At 40.4% G+C, this 17,115-nt stretch overlaps 1 non-coding gene across 1 annotated transcript; it reads left to right on the top strand.

Moving 5' to 3' along the window:
- Window positions 1-3,412: 3,412 nt before the first annotated feature.
- On the top strand, window positions 3,413-3,520 carry LOC112793061 (small nucleolar RNA R71). The gene has a single exon (XR_003197770.1). It is a non-coding gene; the product is annotated as a small nucleolar RNA R71 (small nucleolar RNA).
- The last annotated feature ends 13,595 nt before the right edge of the window (window positions 3,521-17,115 follow it).

The following is a 17,115-nucleotide window of genomic DNA, read 5'->3' on the forward strand; positions in this document are numbered from 1 at the left end:
ATCGTTCAGATCGTCCGACGTCCTCATCCCTCCTTCTTTTCCTTGGTTCTTCATCCCGGTTGGCCAAGAACCGATCTAACCTTCCTTCTCGTACTAATTTTTCTATGACGTTTTTCAAGTCAAAACATTCGTTGGTGGAATGCCCTCGAAGTCGGTGATATTCACAATACTCATTCCGATTTCCCCCTCCTCTTTTGCCTTTAAGTGGCCGAGCTGGAGGAATTTTTTCCGTATGGCAGACTTCTTTGTAAACGTCTACCAAGGATACCCTAAGAGGGGTGTAGTTGTGATATTTTTTGATTTTCTCTCCGGAGCGATCTTCCTTTTTCTTGGATTCTTTATCTCGGTAGGCAGAACCGGACCTTGAGGCTTTGCCAAGTCGAGAATTTTCCTCCATGTTAATGTACTTCTGCGCTCGTTCTTGTATTTCATCTAGGGATGTCAGGTATCTTTTTGATATAGATTGGCTGAATGGTCCTTCTTGCAGGCCATTTATGAGGCCCATGATGGCAGCTTCTGTTGGTAGATTTTGTATGTCCATGCATGTTTTGTTGAATCTCTCCATGTAGTTGCGAAGACTTTCTCGGTCTCCTTGCTTGATCCCGAGTAGGCTGCGTGCGTGTTTGACTTTGTCCTTTTGTATGGAGAATCGAGCCAGGAATTTTTTGGCCAGGTCGTCGAAACTCGAGATGGATTTTGGAGGTAGGTTGTCAAACCATTTAATAGCTGTCTTGGTGAGAGTTGTTGGAAAGGCTTTGCAACGAATTGCATCTGAGGCATCGGTGAGGTACATTCTACTTCTGAAGTTGCTGAGATGATGGTTGGGGTCGGAGGTACCGTCATATAGAGTCATATCCGGAAGCTTGAAATCTTTCGGAATTTTGGTTTTCATAATTTCTCTGGTGAATGGATCTTGATCTTTCTGAGAACTATCCTCCGTGGATGGTCGAGTAGCTTTGGTTTTGAGATCAGCTTCGAGTTTTATTAGCTTATCTTCTAATTCTCGGCGCCGCCTTATTTTCCGGCGTAAATCTTCTTCTTTTTCACGTCGATGTTGGGCTTCTTTCTCAAGTTGCTCCAATCGATTTTGAAGTGTTTTTATTACTCCTGGATTTGATGAATTTTTGTCTCCGTGGGTTTCTGGAGTAGCTTTGAGTATTGTGTCCGCGTTTTTATGCGGCGTTCTGTCTTCTAAACCTGAATCGTGGTCGTTGTCATGGTCATCCGCCATGTTAATGGGATAACTTCCAGGTTCCCGGGCAACGACGCCAATGTTCCGAGGGTTACCTGAAACTGTAGGTCGATCTTGGACGAGATCTTCTGTTTTGGTCGGAGCCGACGTGTCCGGTAGGTGTACAGCGGTCGGAATTGATGTGTACGATTTGTTGAACTTGGTGGTGGTGCTGATCCTGTGTCCCCGGAGGGTGGGGGTACCTGCAAGGGACTCCGATGCTTAAGTTAGCAAGGGTATTAAGCAGGTATTAAGTAGAATCAGAGTATGAGTTATACCTGGGTGCTCCAGTGTATTTATAATGGTGAGAAGTGACTTTTCTATATAAGATAAGTTAGTTATCTTATCTTATCTTATCTTATCTTTGGGTGAGGTCAGCTTATCTTCAACAGAACCGCCTTTATCTCTGTAGGCTGGGATTGCCTCTGGATTTGGGTTGTGTTCCTCTATTTGGTCCCTTTATTTGGGCTTTCCTGTTGATTTGGCCGAGCTCTTTGAGAAGAGGTCGGATAGTCTGACCTGAAGAGGTCGGTCGCCTTGTCGCTAAACATCCCGGGTCGGTCATCTCGAGCCAGGGTATGAACACCTCCCAACACCAAATTTAGAGTTTGACTGTGGGGGCTCTGTTTGACTCTGTTTTGAGAGAAGCTCTTCATGCTTCCTCTCCATGGTTACAGAGGGATATCCTTGAGCCTTAAACACAAAGGATTCTTCATTCACTTGAATGATCAATTCTCCTCTGTCAATATCAATCACAGCCTTTGCTGTGGCTAGGAAGGGTCTGCCAAGGATGATGGATTCATCCATGCACTTCCCAGTCTTTAGGACTATGAAATCAGCAGGGATGTAATGGTCTTCAACCTTTACCAGAACATCCTCTACAAGTCCATAAGCTTATTTTCTTGAATTGTCTGCCATCTCTAGTGAGATTCTTGCAGCTTGCACCTCAAAGATCCCTAGCTTCTCCATTACAGAGAGAGGCATGAGGTTTATGCTTGACCCTAGGTCACACAGAGCCTTCTCGAAGGTCATGGTGCCTAATGTACACGGTACTGAGAACTTCCCAGGGTCCTGTCTCTTTTGAGGTAATCTCTGCCTAGTCAAGTCATCCAGGTCTTTGGTGAGCAAAGGGGGTTCATCCTCCCATGTCTCATTACCAAATAACTTGTCATTTAGCTTCATGATTGCTCCAAGGTACTTAGCAACTTGCTCTTCAGTGACATCTTCGTCCTCCTCAGAGGAAGAATACTCATCAGAGCTCATGAATGGCAGAAGTAAATCCAATGGAATCTCTATGGTCTCAGTGTGAGCCTCAGATTCCCATGGTTCCTCATTAGGGAACTCATTGGAGGCCAGTGGACGTCCATTGAGGTCTTCCTCAGTGGCGATCACTGCCTCTTCCTCCTCTCCAATTTTGGCCATGTTGATGGCCTTACACTCTCCTTTTTGATTCTCTTCTATATTGCTTGGAAGAGTACTAGGACGGAGTTCAGTAACTTTCTTACTCAGCTGACCCACTTGTGCCTCCAAGTTTCTAATGGAGGACCTTGTTTCAGTCATGAAACTTTGAGTGGTTTTGATTAGATCAGAGACCATGGTTGCTAAGTCAGAGTGGCTCTGCTTAGAATTCTCTGTCTGTTGCTGAGAAGATGATGGAAAAGGCTTGCCATTGCTAAACCTGTTTCTTCCACCATTATTGCTGTTGAAACCTTGTTGAGGTCTCTGTTGATCCTTCCATAAGAGATTTGGATGATTTCTCCATGAAGGATTATAGGTGTTTCCATAGGGTTCTCCCATGTAATTCACCTCTTCCATTGATGGGTTCTCAGGATCATAAGCTTCTTCTTCAGATGAAGCGTCCTTAGTACTGCCTGGTGCAGCTTGCATTCCAGACAAACTTTGAAAAATCATATTGACTTGCTGAGTCAATATTTTGTTCTGAGCCAATATGGCATTCAGAGTATCAATCTCAAGAACTCCTTTCTTCTGATTCGTCCCATTGTTCACAGGATTCCTTTCAGAAGTGTACATGAATTGGTTATTTGCAACCATTTCAATGAGTTCTTGAGCTTCTGCAGGTGTCTTCGTCAAATGAAGAGATCCTCCAGCAGAGCTATCCAATGACATCTTGGACAGTTCAGACAGACCATCATAGAAGATACCTATGATGCTCCATTCAGAAAGCATGTTAGAAGGACACTTTCTGATCAATTGTTTGTATCTTTCCCAAGCTTCATAGAGGGATTCACCTTCCTTCTATCTGAAAGTTTGGACTTCCACTCTAAGCTTACTCAATTTTTGAGGTGGAAAGAACTTTGCCAAGAAAGCATTGACTAGCTTTTCCCAAAAGTTTAAGCTTTCTTTAGGTTGTGAGTCCAACCATATCCTAGCTCTGTCTCTTACAGCAAAAGGGAATAGCATAAGTCTGTAGACCTCAGGGTCAACCCCATTGGTCTTGACAGTGTCACAGATTTGCAAGAATTCAGCTAAAAACTGATGAGGATCTTCCAATGGAAGTCCATGGAACTTGCAATTCTGTTGCATTAGAGAAACTAATTGAGGCTTAAGCTCAAAGTTGTGGCAGGGATAGAGATGCTTCTCCCATAGAAGTCGGGAGTAGGTGCAGTAAAGTCACCCAGCATCTTCCTTGCATTTTTGGCATTGTTGTTGTTTTCGGCTGCCATGTCTTCTTCTTGTTTGAAGATTTCTGTTAGGTCCTCTACAGAGAGTAGTTCTTTAGCTTCTCTTAGCTTTCGCTTCAAGGTCCTTTCAGGTTCAGGGTCAGCCTCAACAAGAATGCTTTTGTCTTTGCTCCTGCTCATATGAAAGAGAAGAGAACAAGAAAATATGGAATCCTCTATGTCACAGTATAGAGATTCCTTGAGATGTCAGAGGAAAAGAAGAATAGAAGGAGGAGGTAGAAGAAGAAGAATTCGAACTTATCAAGAGAGATAGAGTTCGAATTGTTGATAGTGGAGGAGTGTTAGTCCTTAAATAGAAGGATGTGAGAAGAGGGAAAGAATTTTCGAAAATAAATTAAAAGATTTTGAAGAAATTTTTGATAAATTGAAGAATGATTTTCGAAAATTAAAGTTGGGAAAGAAATAAAGTGATTTTTGAAAAAGATTTTGAAATTAGAAATCAAAAAGATTGAAAATTATTTGGAAAAAGATGTGATTAAGAAGATATGATTGAAGAGTTATGGTTTTAAAAAGATATGATTGAAAAGATATGATTGAGAAACAATTTAAAAAGATTTGATTTTTAAAATTAATGACTTGGCTAACAAGAAATTTAAAGGGTATGATTCAAACATTAAACCTTTCTTAACAGAAAAGGCAACATACTTGAAATGTTGAATCAAATCATTAATTGTAGGCAAGTATTTTTTAGGATGGAAAGAAATTGATTTTGAAAATATATGATTGAAAAGATATGGTTTGAAAAAGATTTGATTTTGAAAAATTATGAAAACTTGAAAAAAATTTGAATTAAAAACAAAATCTTCCCTCTTGTATCATCCTGGCGTTAAATGCCTAGAATGGTATCCATTCTGGCGTTTAACGCCCAAAATGCTACCCTTTTGGGCGTTAAACGCCCAACCAGGTACCCTGGCTGGCTTTTAAATGCCAGTTTTCCTTCTTCACTAGGCGTTTTGAACGCCCAGCTTTTTCTGTGTAATTCCTCTGCTGCATGTTCTGAATCTTCAATTCTCTATATTATTGACTTGAAAAGACACAAATTAAAATTTTTTTTTTGAAATTTTAATGATGAGGAATAATCAAAATGCCACTAAGATCAAATAAACAATGCATGCAAGACACCAAACTTAGAAGTTTGTATACTATTGACATTAACAAATTGAGAATGCATATGAGAAACAACAAAACACTCAAGACAAGAGAATTTAAAGATCAGAGCAAGGAAATCATCAAGAACAACTTAAAGATCAATGAAGAACATAATGCATGTAATTTTTGAAAATTAGAAGAATAAAGACATGCAATTGACACCAAACTTAAAATTAGACACTAGACTCAAACAAGAAACATAAAAATATTTTTGATTTTAAGATTTTATAAATTTTTTTTTGTGCTTTTTCGAAAATTGAGTGGAAAAAAAAACAAGGGTTCAAAATTCTTAATGAGAATTCCAAGAATCATTGCAATGCTAGTCTAAGACTCCGGTCCAGGAATTAGACATGGCTTCACAGCCAGCCAAGCTTTCAGTGAAAGCTCCGGTCCAAAACACTAGACATGGCCAATGTCCAGCCATGCTTTAGCAGATCATTGCTCACAACAGCAAAATTGATAGAAATCAACAAGCTCTTGTGATGATAAGTTGAAACCTCGGTCCAAAAGATTAGACATGGCTTCACAGCCAGCCATACTTCAACAAATCATCATGAAACTCTAGAATCCATTCTTAAAAACTCTGAAGAACAAAATAGAAATATTTTTTTTATTTTTGAAAAATTTTCGAAAAGTAAAAAGCTTAAACATAAAATAAAATTACCTAATCTAAGCAACAAGATGAACCGTCAGTTGTCCAAACTCAAACAATCCCCGGCAACGGCGCCAAAAACTTGGTGCACGAAATTGTGATCATCAATGGCGCCATCAACATGGTACGCTCAATTGCAATCTCAACTCTTTATCACAACTTCGCACAACTAACCAGCAAGTGCACTGGGTCGTCCAAGGAATAAACCTTACGCGAGTAAGGGTTGATCCCACGGAGATTGTTGGTATGAAGCAATCTATGGTCATCTTGTAAATCTCAGTCAGGCGGATTCAAATGGTTATGGAGGATTAATGATTAAAAGATGAATAAAACATAAAATAAAGATAGAGATACTTATGTAATTCATTGGTGAGAATTTCAGATAAGCGTATGCAGATACTTTGTCCCTTCTGTCTCTCTGCTTTCCTACTGTCTTCATCCAATCCTTCTTACTCCTTTCCATGGCAAGCGGTATGTTGGGCATCACCGTTGTCAATGGCTACAGTCCCATCCTCTCAGTGAAAATGTTCAACGCGCTCTGTCACAGCACGACTATTCATCTATCGGTTCTCGATCATGTCGGAATAGAATCCAGTGATTCTTTTGTGTCTGTCACTAACACCCCACAATTGCGAGTTTGAAGCTCGTCACAGTCATTCAATCCCTGAATCCTACTTAGAATACCACATACATGGTTTAGACCTTCCGGATTCTCAAGAATGGCCGCCAATGGATTCTAGCTTATACCACGAAGATTCTGAATAAGGAATCCAAGAGACACACGCTCATTCTAAGGTAGAACGGAAGTGGTTGTCAGTCACGCGTTCATAGATGAGAATGATGATGAGTGTCACGGATCATCACATTCATCATGTTGAAGTGCAGCGAACATCTTAGAATAAGAATAAGCATGAATTGAATAAAAAATAGTAGTAATTGCATTGATACTCGAGGAACAGCAGCGCTCCACACCCTTAATCTATGGTGTGTAGAAACTCCACCGTTGAAAATACATAAGTGATGAAGGTCCAGGCATGGCCGAATGGCCAGCCCCCAAAATGTGATATGAAATTGAAAATAAGGGAAAAAGGACTTGGTCAAAAGACTGACCCTAGTACAATAGTAAAAAGTTCTATTTATACTAAACTAGCTACTAGGGTTTACAGAAATAAGTCTAAGTGCAGAAATCCACTTCCGAGGCCCACTTTGGTGTGTGCTTGGGCTGAGCTTGAGCTTTACACGTGCAGAGGCTTCTCTTGGAGTTAAACACCAAGTTGTAACGTGTTTTTGGCGTTTAACTCTGGTTTGTGACGTGTTTCTGGCGTTTTACTCCAGAATGCAGCATGGGACTGGCGTTGAACGCTAGTTTACGTCATCTAAACTCAAACAAAGCATGGACTATTATATATTGATGGAAAGCTCTGGATGTCTACTTTCCAACTCTATTAAGAGCGTACCATTTGGAGTTCTGTAGATTCAGAAAATCCATTTTGAGTGCAGGGATGTCAGAATCCAACAACATCAGCAGTCCTTTGTCAGCCTAAATCAGATTTTTGCTCAGGTCCCTCAATTTCAGCCAAAAAATATTTGAAATCACAGAAAAACACACAAACTCATAGTAAAGTCCAGAAATGTGAATTTTGCATAAAAACTAATAAAAATATCCCTAAAAGTAGCTAGATCCTACTAAAAACTACCTAAAAACAATGCCAAAAGCGTATAAATTATCTGCTCATTAGTTATGTGAATTTGATAAACCCTAGGTTGAATTATTGTAAATTATGTGTATATAGATTGAGATTGTGATTTGGAGCTTTGGAGTGATTGTTGATGCTTGTTGGAGTTGGTTGGTGACTTGGATTTTGGTTGGAAGCTCAAATTTCACTCAATTTGGGTTTGTGGCATATTGGAAATCGGCCAAGGTATGGTTTTGGTTTCTTCTATGTAGTATGTAATATTCATGGACACATAGGCTAGTGACCCATAGGATATATAGGTTTGAATTTAAATGGTTGATGAGTGGTTAAATAATAATATGTGGTGATTTATGATGAATTAATGATTGTTGGATTGATGGTTATGAATGATGGTAATATGATAATGATGATTGATTGTGTAACTTGAAAAGGCATAATGATGATATAAGTAATGTTGAATTGGATGATTTGGTCTTATAGTTATAAAAGTGTGATATGTTGGTGTTGATGTTGAATATGAGGAAATGAGAAGGAGAATGTGGTAAGGTTGGTGTATTACGATACAACAGGTACATTTTGATGAAAAATGGAGTTTTGGATGGTTTGGTATGATTGGGTAAGGATATGGTAAGATATGGTGGTAATTGTAAATTTTGGTAAAGTTGGGTTTTTGGTGAACTTTGTTCGATCATAACTTTTGCCTCGGTTTTCAAAATTGATTGAAACTTATTTAGAAATAAATATCTTTGAAAACCCTTTAAATTGATATAAAGTTTGCAAAATTTGGAATTTTGTAGAGGATGTTATGATCATTCAAAGTTGGTGTTAAAAATCTGAAATTCTGCAAAGTTGCAAAATTTCATGATTTCTGATATGTGCGGACGCATACCCGTGTGCGGGCGCACACCCTGCAGAAATTTTGACCTATGCGCACACACAGGCAGGGAAGTGTGTTCTATTTGCCGCGCTAGCACAGCTTGTGCGCGCACATATCTAAGGGAAAACTTCAACCTGTGCGGACGCACACGTTGGGAAGGCCAATCTGTTAGGGGCGCTGGCACAGGTTGTGCGAGTGAACAGATTTCTTTAAGATTTGACACATGTGCGTATACACACATCTGTGCGTATGCGCACATTTTAAAATTCCCATGCGTGCGCACGCACAGACCCCTGTGCGGCCGCACACGTCCTGTTTCTTAAATTTACTTGTTTTTCAACTATTTTACCTTCCCAACAAGGTTGTAAGCTTCTTTAACAACATTTTAAGATTTTTGGGTCTAGTTATGAGTATTAGAACATGGGATATAACTTAAGGGTTCAAGTACTTGATTTTACGATAAATTAGAAAACGGAGGCCTAGGTTTTTGGTGTGCTGAGAAGGGTTTGACGTTAGGTGAAGGATGATTGATATGTGAGATGAGGAAGGATGAACTGTTGATATTTGGATACTGAGTTAAGAATGGACAGTGGTTGAGATGAATCGGGGACTCAAATTGAAGAGATAGATCTCTGTATACTGAAAATACTTTTGAAAACCACTGAAATAATGTTTTTATATGATATTATGAGACGCTATGCGCCAGGCAGGGACGGGGTTGGATCCCGCCTGTCGAGGTAGCGGCGGCGGCATAAGGGCGGTGGTTCGTCCCGCTTGCATTGAGATTTGAGGTCTGTGGCAAGAGTATCCCGCTCGCATCCCTTCGGATCTAGAGGGCGAGCAGGTGCCGGTACCTGGACAGTGATCCAGGCACTATATCTCGGGGGTTCCCATATGAGAAATCTGAAGGACGACGTCTCCATGGAGATGTGTCGGGTTGGCAGTTGAACCGACAATCTGATATCACAGCTAGTAGGGCAGGCATTCATCATATGCATTTTCTATCTGTTTGTATGCTTTGTTTACTTCTAATGGCTTGCCTAATTGAATAACATGCTAACTTGCTATCTGAATTATTTACCTTATATACTTCTACTTGTGCTTTGCTTGCATTGTATATTACCTGTGCTTTCTACTGGGATTGAAGAGGTTCGAAAGGCGGTGGCGATGGGATCGTATGGAGGATAAGTTGGTGAAGGCTGTGGGACAGTGGTGTTTGTTTAGAATAGAAATCCCCTAAGATAGATACCTGGTTTATTTAAGTTAATGTTGGTATATTTATGCTTATCTGTTTTAGAATGCTTTAAGCTTGAATCTTGTGATGGATATGGAGTCTAGGATTGCCTTTGGCGTCCCGGGGGCTTATATCCTACATCACTGGGCACTGTTACCATACTGAGAATCTTCGGTTCTCATACCATATTTCTGTTGTGTTTTTCAAATGCAGGTCGCAACCCACCTCGGTGAGTTGTTTGGTTGGTGACAGGAGCGGAGGATCTGGATACTTTTGGAGTCCTTTTGATTTAGTATATATATGTCTCTCACTTTTGTATTTTACTTTGCCTAGAGGCTTGTATATGAGAGAAAAAAAATTGTATAAGCTGTTTTTACTATCTGGTTTCATATATGGTCTGCATGTGGCTAGCCAGCTTAAACTCCGTGAGCCGTGGCTAGATTCTTATGATATTATACTACTATATTTTGTTATATCACATCTGTTTCTTGTGCTTCAAGTTAGTAGCTTCGTTAGTACGTTTTGCACTTTTCAAATCCTGTATTTTGAGCTATATTCTTCATTGGGCTTCTCAATATTATTAATTCCTTCTATATATCTTATGTATAAGCTTAGGACTGTCGTAACCTTTGATTAACCTTTGCTTTACGACGTGAGGTAAGGCTTAGGGTAATTAGGGTGTTACAAATCCGATCCATTAAGTCCCTAAGACGATCTCTTCTCTCTTATTCCATGTCACAAGCATAATAGGGATCGTGTGGCTCTTGGATTGATGGATATGGGTGCTCTTTCATGGAGGGTAGTGGTGGGATGGAGAGATCATTATGTGGATCCACACGGGATATAAGAGCTTGGAAAGTAAAGGTGAGACCAGTGAGAGTAGAGGTAAGTGTGGTTTGAAGCTCTCTTTGACCTTGGCAAATAACTCTAAAGGTATCTGGTACGCAAAATCGTGATCTCACACACTTTCTTCACAACTCCGCGTAGCTGACCAGCAAGTGCACTGGGTCATCCAAGTAATACCTTACATGATTAAGGGTCAATCCCACGGAGATTTTCGGCTTGAAGCAAGCTATGGTCATCTTGTAAATCTCAGTTAGGCAGATTCAAATGGTTATGGGCTTTTGATAATTAAAAGACAGATAAAACATAAAATAGGATAAAGATACTTATGTAATTTATTGGTAGGAATTTCAGATAAGCGTATGGAGATGCTTTGTTCCTTTTGAATCCCTATTTTCCTACTGCTTTCATCCAGTCATGTGTACTCCTTTCCATGGCAAGCTGTATGTTGGGGGATCAACGTTGTCAATGGCTACCGTCCGTTCTCTCAGTGAAAATGGTCCGGCTACGGGTTACGTAGGGCTAATCATTTGTCGGTTCTCACTTGTGTTGGAATAAGATCCAATGATCCTTTTGTGCACTGTCACTACGCCTAGCACTCGCGAGTTTAAAGCTCGTCACAGTCATCCCATCCCAGATCCTACGCGGAATACCACAGACAAGGTTTAGACCTTCCGGATCTCAACAATGCTGCCAATTAATTCTAGCTTATACCACGAAGACTCTGATCTCACGGAATGGAAGGCTCTGTTGTCAGGAAAGGCAACCATGCGTCGTGGACCAGGAGGCCAAGAGATATACATTCAAGCTTATTTTCAGGTAGAACGGAAGTGGTTGTCAGGCACGCGTTCATAAGTGAGAATGGTGATGAGTGTCACTTGATCATCACATTCATCATGTTGAAGTGTGAATGAATATCTTAGAACAAGAATAAGCTTGAATTGAATAGAAAACAGTAGTAATTGCATTAATTCATGAGGAACAGCAGAGCTCCACACCTTAATCTATGAGGTGTAGAAAGTCCACCGTTGAAAATACATAAGTGATGAAGGTCCAGGCATGGCCGAATGGCCAGCCCCCTAAACGTGATCCAGAGATAAATAGTGATACAAAGATAGTCTCCAAAATGATCTCAAGATCTCCCCCTTCCTTTTCAAATACAATAGTGAAAGGTCCTATTTATAATGAACTAGTAACCTAGGATTTACAGAAATAAGTAAATGCTGCATAAATTCACCTCCGGGGCCCACTTCGTGTGTGCTTGGGCTGAGCATTGAAGCTTTCATGTGTATAGGCTTTTCTTGGAGTTAAACACGAGCTCTGGTGCCAGTTTGGGCGTTTAACTCCAGCTTTTATGCCAGTTCTGGCGTTTAACGCCAGAAAAAGGTAGAAAGTTGGCGTTAAACGCCAGTTTGCGTTATCAAAATTCGGACAAAGTATGGACTATTATATATTGCTGGAAAGTCCAAGATGTCTACTCTCCAACACAATTGAGAGTGCTCCAATTGGGCTTCTGTAGCTCCAGAAAATATATTTCAAGTGCAGGAAGGTCAGAATCCAACAGCATCTGCAGTCCTTTTTCAGCCTCTGAATCAGATTTTTGCTCAGGTCCCTCAATTTCAGCTAGAAAATACCTGAAATCACAGAAAAACACACAAACTCATAGTAAAGTCCAGAAATATGATTTTTTTGATAAAAAATAATAATTATATACTAAAAACTAACTAAATCATACTAAAAACTACCTAAAAACAATGCCAAAAAGCGTATAAATTATCCGCTCATCACAACACCAAACTTAAATTGTTGCTTGTCTCCAAGCAACTAAGAACAAAATAGAATAAAAAGAAGAGAATATACAATGAATTCCAAAATATCAATGAAGCTTAGCTCCAATTAGATGAGCGGGACTAGTAGCTTTTTGCTTCTGAATAGTTTTGGCATCTCACTTTATCCTTTGAAGTGCAGAATGATTGGCATCCATAGGAACTCAGAATTTAGATAGTGTTATTAATTATCCTAATTTAGTATGTTGATTCTTGAACACAGCTACTTTATGAGTCTTGGCCGTGACCCTAAGCACTTTATTTTCCAGTATTACCACCGGATACATAAATGCCACAAACACATAACTGGGTGAACCTTTTCAAATTGTGACTCAGCTTTGCTAAAGTCCCCAGTTAGAGGTATCCAGAGTTCTTAAGCACACTCTTTCTACTTTGGATCACGACTTTAACCACTCAGTCTCAAGCTTTTCACTTGGACCTTCATGACACAAGCACATGGTTAGGGACAGCTTGATTTAGCCGCTTAGGCCATGATTTTATCCCTTTGGGCCCTCCTATCAATTAATGCTCAAAGCCTTGGATCCCTTTTACCCTTGCCTTTTGGTTTAAAGGGCTATTGGCTTTTTCTGCTTGCTTTTTCTTTTTCTTTCTTTTAATTTTCGCCAGTTTTTTTTTCGCAAGCTTTGTTATTCACTGCTTTTTCTTGCTTCAAGAATCAATTTTATGATTTTTCAGATCATCAATAACATTTCTCTTTTTTTCATCATTCTTTCAAGAGCCAACAATTTTAACATTCATAAACTTCACTATCAAAATTATGCACTGTTCAAGCATTCATTCAGAAAATAAAAAGTATTCATGTACTTCTTGTTCTTTTGCAATTAGAAACAATTTTCATTTAAGAAATGTGAGGGATTCATGGAATCATTCATAGCTTCAAGGCATAGACACTAGACACTAATGATCATGTATTAAAGACACAAGCATAAACAAAACATCAAGCATAGGAAACCGAAAAACAGAAAAATGAGAACAAGGAAATTAAAGAGCGGGTCCACCTTAGTGATGGCGGCTAGTTCTTCTTCTTGAAGATCCTATGGAGTGCTTGAGCTCCTCAATGTCTCTTCCTTGCCTTTGTTGCTCCTCCCTCATGGCCCTTTGGTCCTCTCTAATTTCATGGAGGATAATGGAATGCTCTTGGTGCTCCATCCTTAGTTGCTCCATGTTCGAACTCAAATCTCCTAAGGAGGTGTTGAATTGCTCCCAATAGTTGTGTGGAGGAAAATGCATCCCTTGAGGTATCTCAGGGATTTCTTGATGAGGGACTTCCTCATGCGTTTGTTGAGGTCTATGAGTGGGCTCTCTTATTTGCTCCATTCTTTTTTTAGTGATGGGCTTGTCCTCTTCAATGAGGATGTCTTCTCCTATGATAACTCTAGCTAAATTGCATAGGTGACAGATGAGATAAGGAAAGGCTAACCTTGCCAAGGTAGAGGTTTTGTCAGCCACTTTGTAGAGTTCTAGAGATATGACCTCATGAACTTCTACTTCCTCTCCAATTATGATGCTATGGATCATGATAACCTGATCTACAGTCACTTCGGATCGGTTGCTAGTAGGAATGATGGAGCATTGGATGAACTCCGACCATCCTCTAATCACAGGCTTAAGGTCAAGCCTTCTTAGTTGAACCGGCTTGCCTTTGGAGTCTCTCTTCCATTGAGCTCCTTCCACACATATGTCCATGAGGACTTGGTCCAACCTTTGATCAAAGTTGACCCTTCTAGTATAGGGGCGTGCATCTCCTTGCATCATTGGCAAGTTGAATGCTAGCCTTACATTTTCCAGACTGAAATCTAAGTATTTCTCCCGAACCATTGTAAGCCAATTCTTTGGGTTTGGGTTCATACTTTGATCATGGTTCTTAGTGATCCATGCATTAGCATAGAACTCTTGAACCATTAAGATTCTGACTTGTTGAATGGGATTGGTGAGAGCTTCCCATCCTCTTCTCCTAATCTCATGTCAAATCTCCGGATGCTCATTCCTTTTATGCATGAAAGGGACCTTAGAGATCACCTTCTTCTTGGCCATAACTTTATAGAAGTGGTCTTGATGGACCTTTGAGATGAATCTCTCCATCTCTCATGACTCAGAGGTGGAAGCTTTTGCCTTCCCTTTCCTCTTTCTAGAGGTTTCTCCGGCCTTAGGTGCCATAAATGGTTATAGAAACATAAAAAGCAATGCTTTTTCCACACCAAACTTAAATGGTTTGCTCGTCCTCGAGCAAAAGAAGAAAGAAAAATGAAGAAGAAGAACAAGAAATAGAGGAGATGGAGAGTTGTGAGTGGTTCGACCAAGGGGGAGAAGAAGTGTTTGTGATGTGTGAATTTGAAGGATGGATGAGGGGTTTATATAGGAGTGGAAAGAGGGGGTAGGGTTCGTGTATTAGGGGTTGGGTTTGGGAGGGAAAGGATTTGAATTTGAATGGTGAGGTGGGTGGGGTTGTTGGGAAAGAGTAGGTGGAGGTGATTGGTGAAGAGGTGATGGGGAAGAGAAATAGGGGTGATTGGTAAGAGGTATTTAGGGAAAGGTGTTATGGGAAGGTGTGAAGAAGAGAGAGAGTGAGTTAAGGTAGGTGGGGATCCTGTGGGGTCCACAGATCCTGAGGTGTCAAGTATTTCTCATCCCTGCAACGTTTTGGCGAGTAAATGCCCCTTTGAGTGCCAATCCTCGCATTAAACGCCAGGTTGCTGCCCATTTCTGGCATTTAATGCCAGCTTTTCTTCCATTTCTGGCGTTTAACGCCAGCTTGGTGCCCTTTTCTGGCGTTAAACGCCAGTCTGGTGCCCTTTTCTGGCGTTAAACGCCCAGAATGGTGCCAGACTGGGCGTTTAACGCCCATTCTGCTACCCTTACTGGCGTTTAAATGCCAGTAAGCTCATCCTCTAGGGTGTGCTATTTTCAATGCTGTTTTTGATTTTTGCTTTTGTTTTTGTGACTCCACATGATCATCATCCTAAAGAAAACATAAAATAACAATGGAAAATAGAAATTCAACATAGATAAGGAAAAGTTGGGTTGCCTCCCAACAAGCGCTTCTTTAATGTCAATAGCTTGACAGTAAGCTCTCATGGAGCCTCACAGATACTCAGAGCATAATGATGGCCTCTCAACACCAAACTTAGAGTTTGAATGTGGGGGCTCTGTTTAATTCTATATTGAGAGAAGCTTTTCATGCTTCTTCTCCATGTGTACAGAAGGAGATCCTTGAGCCTTAAACACAAGGTAGTCCTCATTCACTTAAAGGACCAACTCACCTATATCAACATCAATCACAGCTTTTGCTGTGGCTAGAATGGGTCTGCCAAGGATGATGGATTCATCCTTATTCTTCCCAGTGTCTAGGATTATGAAGTCAGCAGGGATGTAAAGGCCCTCAACCTTCACTAAAACATCCTCTACAAGTCCATAAGCCTATTTCATGGATTTGTCTATCATCTCTAGTGATATTCTTGCAGTTTGTACCTCAAAGATTCCCAATTTCTCCATTACAGAGAGTGGCATAAGGTTTATGCCTGACCCCAGGTCACTGATGAACGGATAATTTGTACGCTTTTTGGCATTGTTTTTAGTATGTTTTTAGTATGTTCTAGTTAGTTTTTAGTATATTTTTATTAGTTTTTAGTTAAAATTCACTTTTCTGGACTTTACTATGAGTTTGTGTGTTTTTCTGTGATTTCAGGTATTTTCTGGCTGAAATTGAGGGACGTGAGCAAAAATCTGATTCAGAGACTAAAAAGGACTGCAGATGCTGTTGGATTCTGACCTCCCTGCAATCGAAGTGGATTTTCTGGAGCTACAGAAGCCCAATTGTCGCGCTCTTAACGGCGTTGGAAAGTAGACATCCTGGGCTTTCCAGAAATGTATAATAGTCCATACTTTGCCCAAGATTTGATGGCCCAAACCGGCGTTCCAAATCAGCTCAAGAATGCCCGGCGTTAAACGCCGGAACTGGCACAAGAATGGGAGTTAAACGCCCAAACTGGCACAAAAGCTGGCGTTTAACTCCAAGAAGAGTCTCTACACGAAAATGCTTCAATGCTCAGCCCAAGCACACACCAAGTGGGCCCAGAAGTGGATTTTTATGTCATTTACTCATCTCTGTAAAACCTAGGCTACTAGTTCTCTATAAGTAGGACCTTTTACTATTGTATTTTCATCTTGGTAGCTAACTTTAGTCTTATGCTATCTTAGATCATGGGGGCTGGCCTCACGACCATGCCTAGACCTTGTTCTTATGTATTTTCAACGGTGGAGTTTCTACACACCATAGATTAAGGTGTGGAGCTCTGCTGTACCTCGAGTATTAATGCAATTACTATTGTTCTTCTATTCAATTCGGCTTATTCCTGTTCTAAGATATTCATTTGCACCCAAGAACATGATGAATGTGATGATTATATGACACTCATCATCATTCTCACTTATGAACGAGTGCCTGACAACCACTTCTGTTCTACAAGCAAACAAGGCTTGAATGTTTATCTCTTGGATCCCTTAATCGGAATCTTCGTGGTATAAGCTAGAACTGATGGCGGCATTCAAGAGAATCCGGAAGGTCTAAACCTTGTATGTGGTATTCTGAGTAAGATTCAATGATTGAATGATTGTGACGAGCTTCAAACTCGCGATTGTGGGGCGTTAGTGACAGACGCAAAAGAATCACTGGATTCTATTCCGACATGATCGAGAACCGACAGCTGAATAGCCGTGCCATGACAGGGTGCGTTGAACGTTTTCACTGAGAGGATGGGAGGTAGCCACTGACAACGGTGAAACCCTACATATAGCTTGCCATGGAAAGGAGTAAGAAGGATTGGATGAAGACAGTAGGAAAGCAGAGAGACGAAAGGGACAAAGCATCTCCATACACTTGTCTG

The sequence above is a fragment of the Arachis hypogaea genome, chromosome 3 (genome assembly GCF_003086295.3).
Source record: "Arachis hypogaea cultivar Tifrunner chromosome 3, arahy.Tifrunner.gnm2.J5K5, whole genome shotgun sequence".
NCBI lineage: Eukaryota > Viridiplantae > Streptophyta > Magnoliopsida > Fabales > Fabaceae > Arachis > Arachis hypogaea.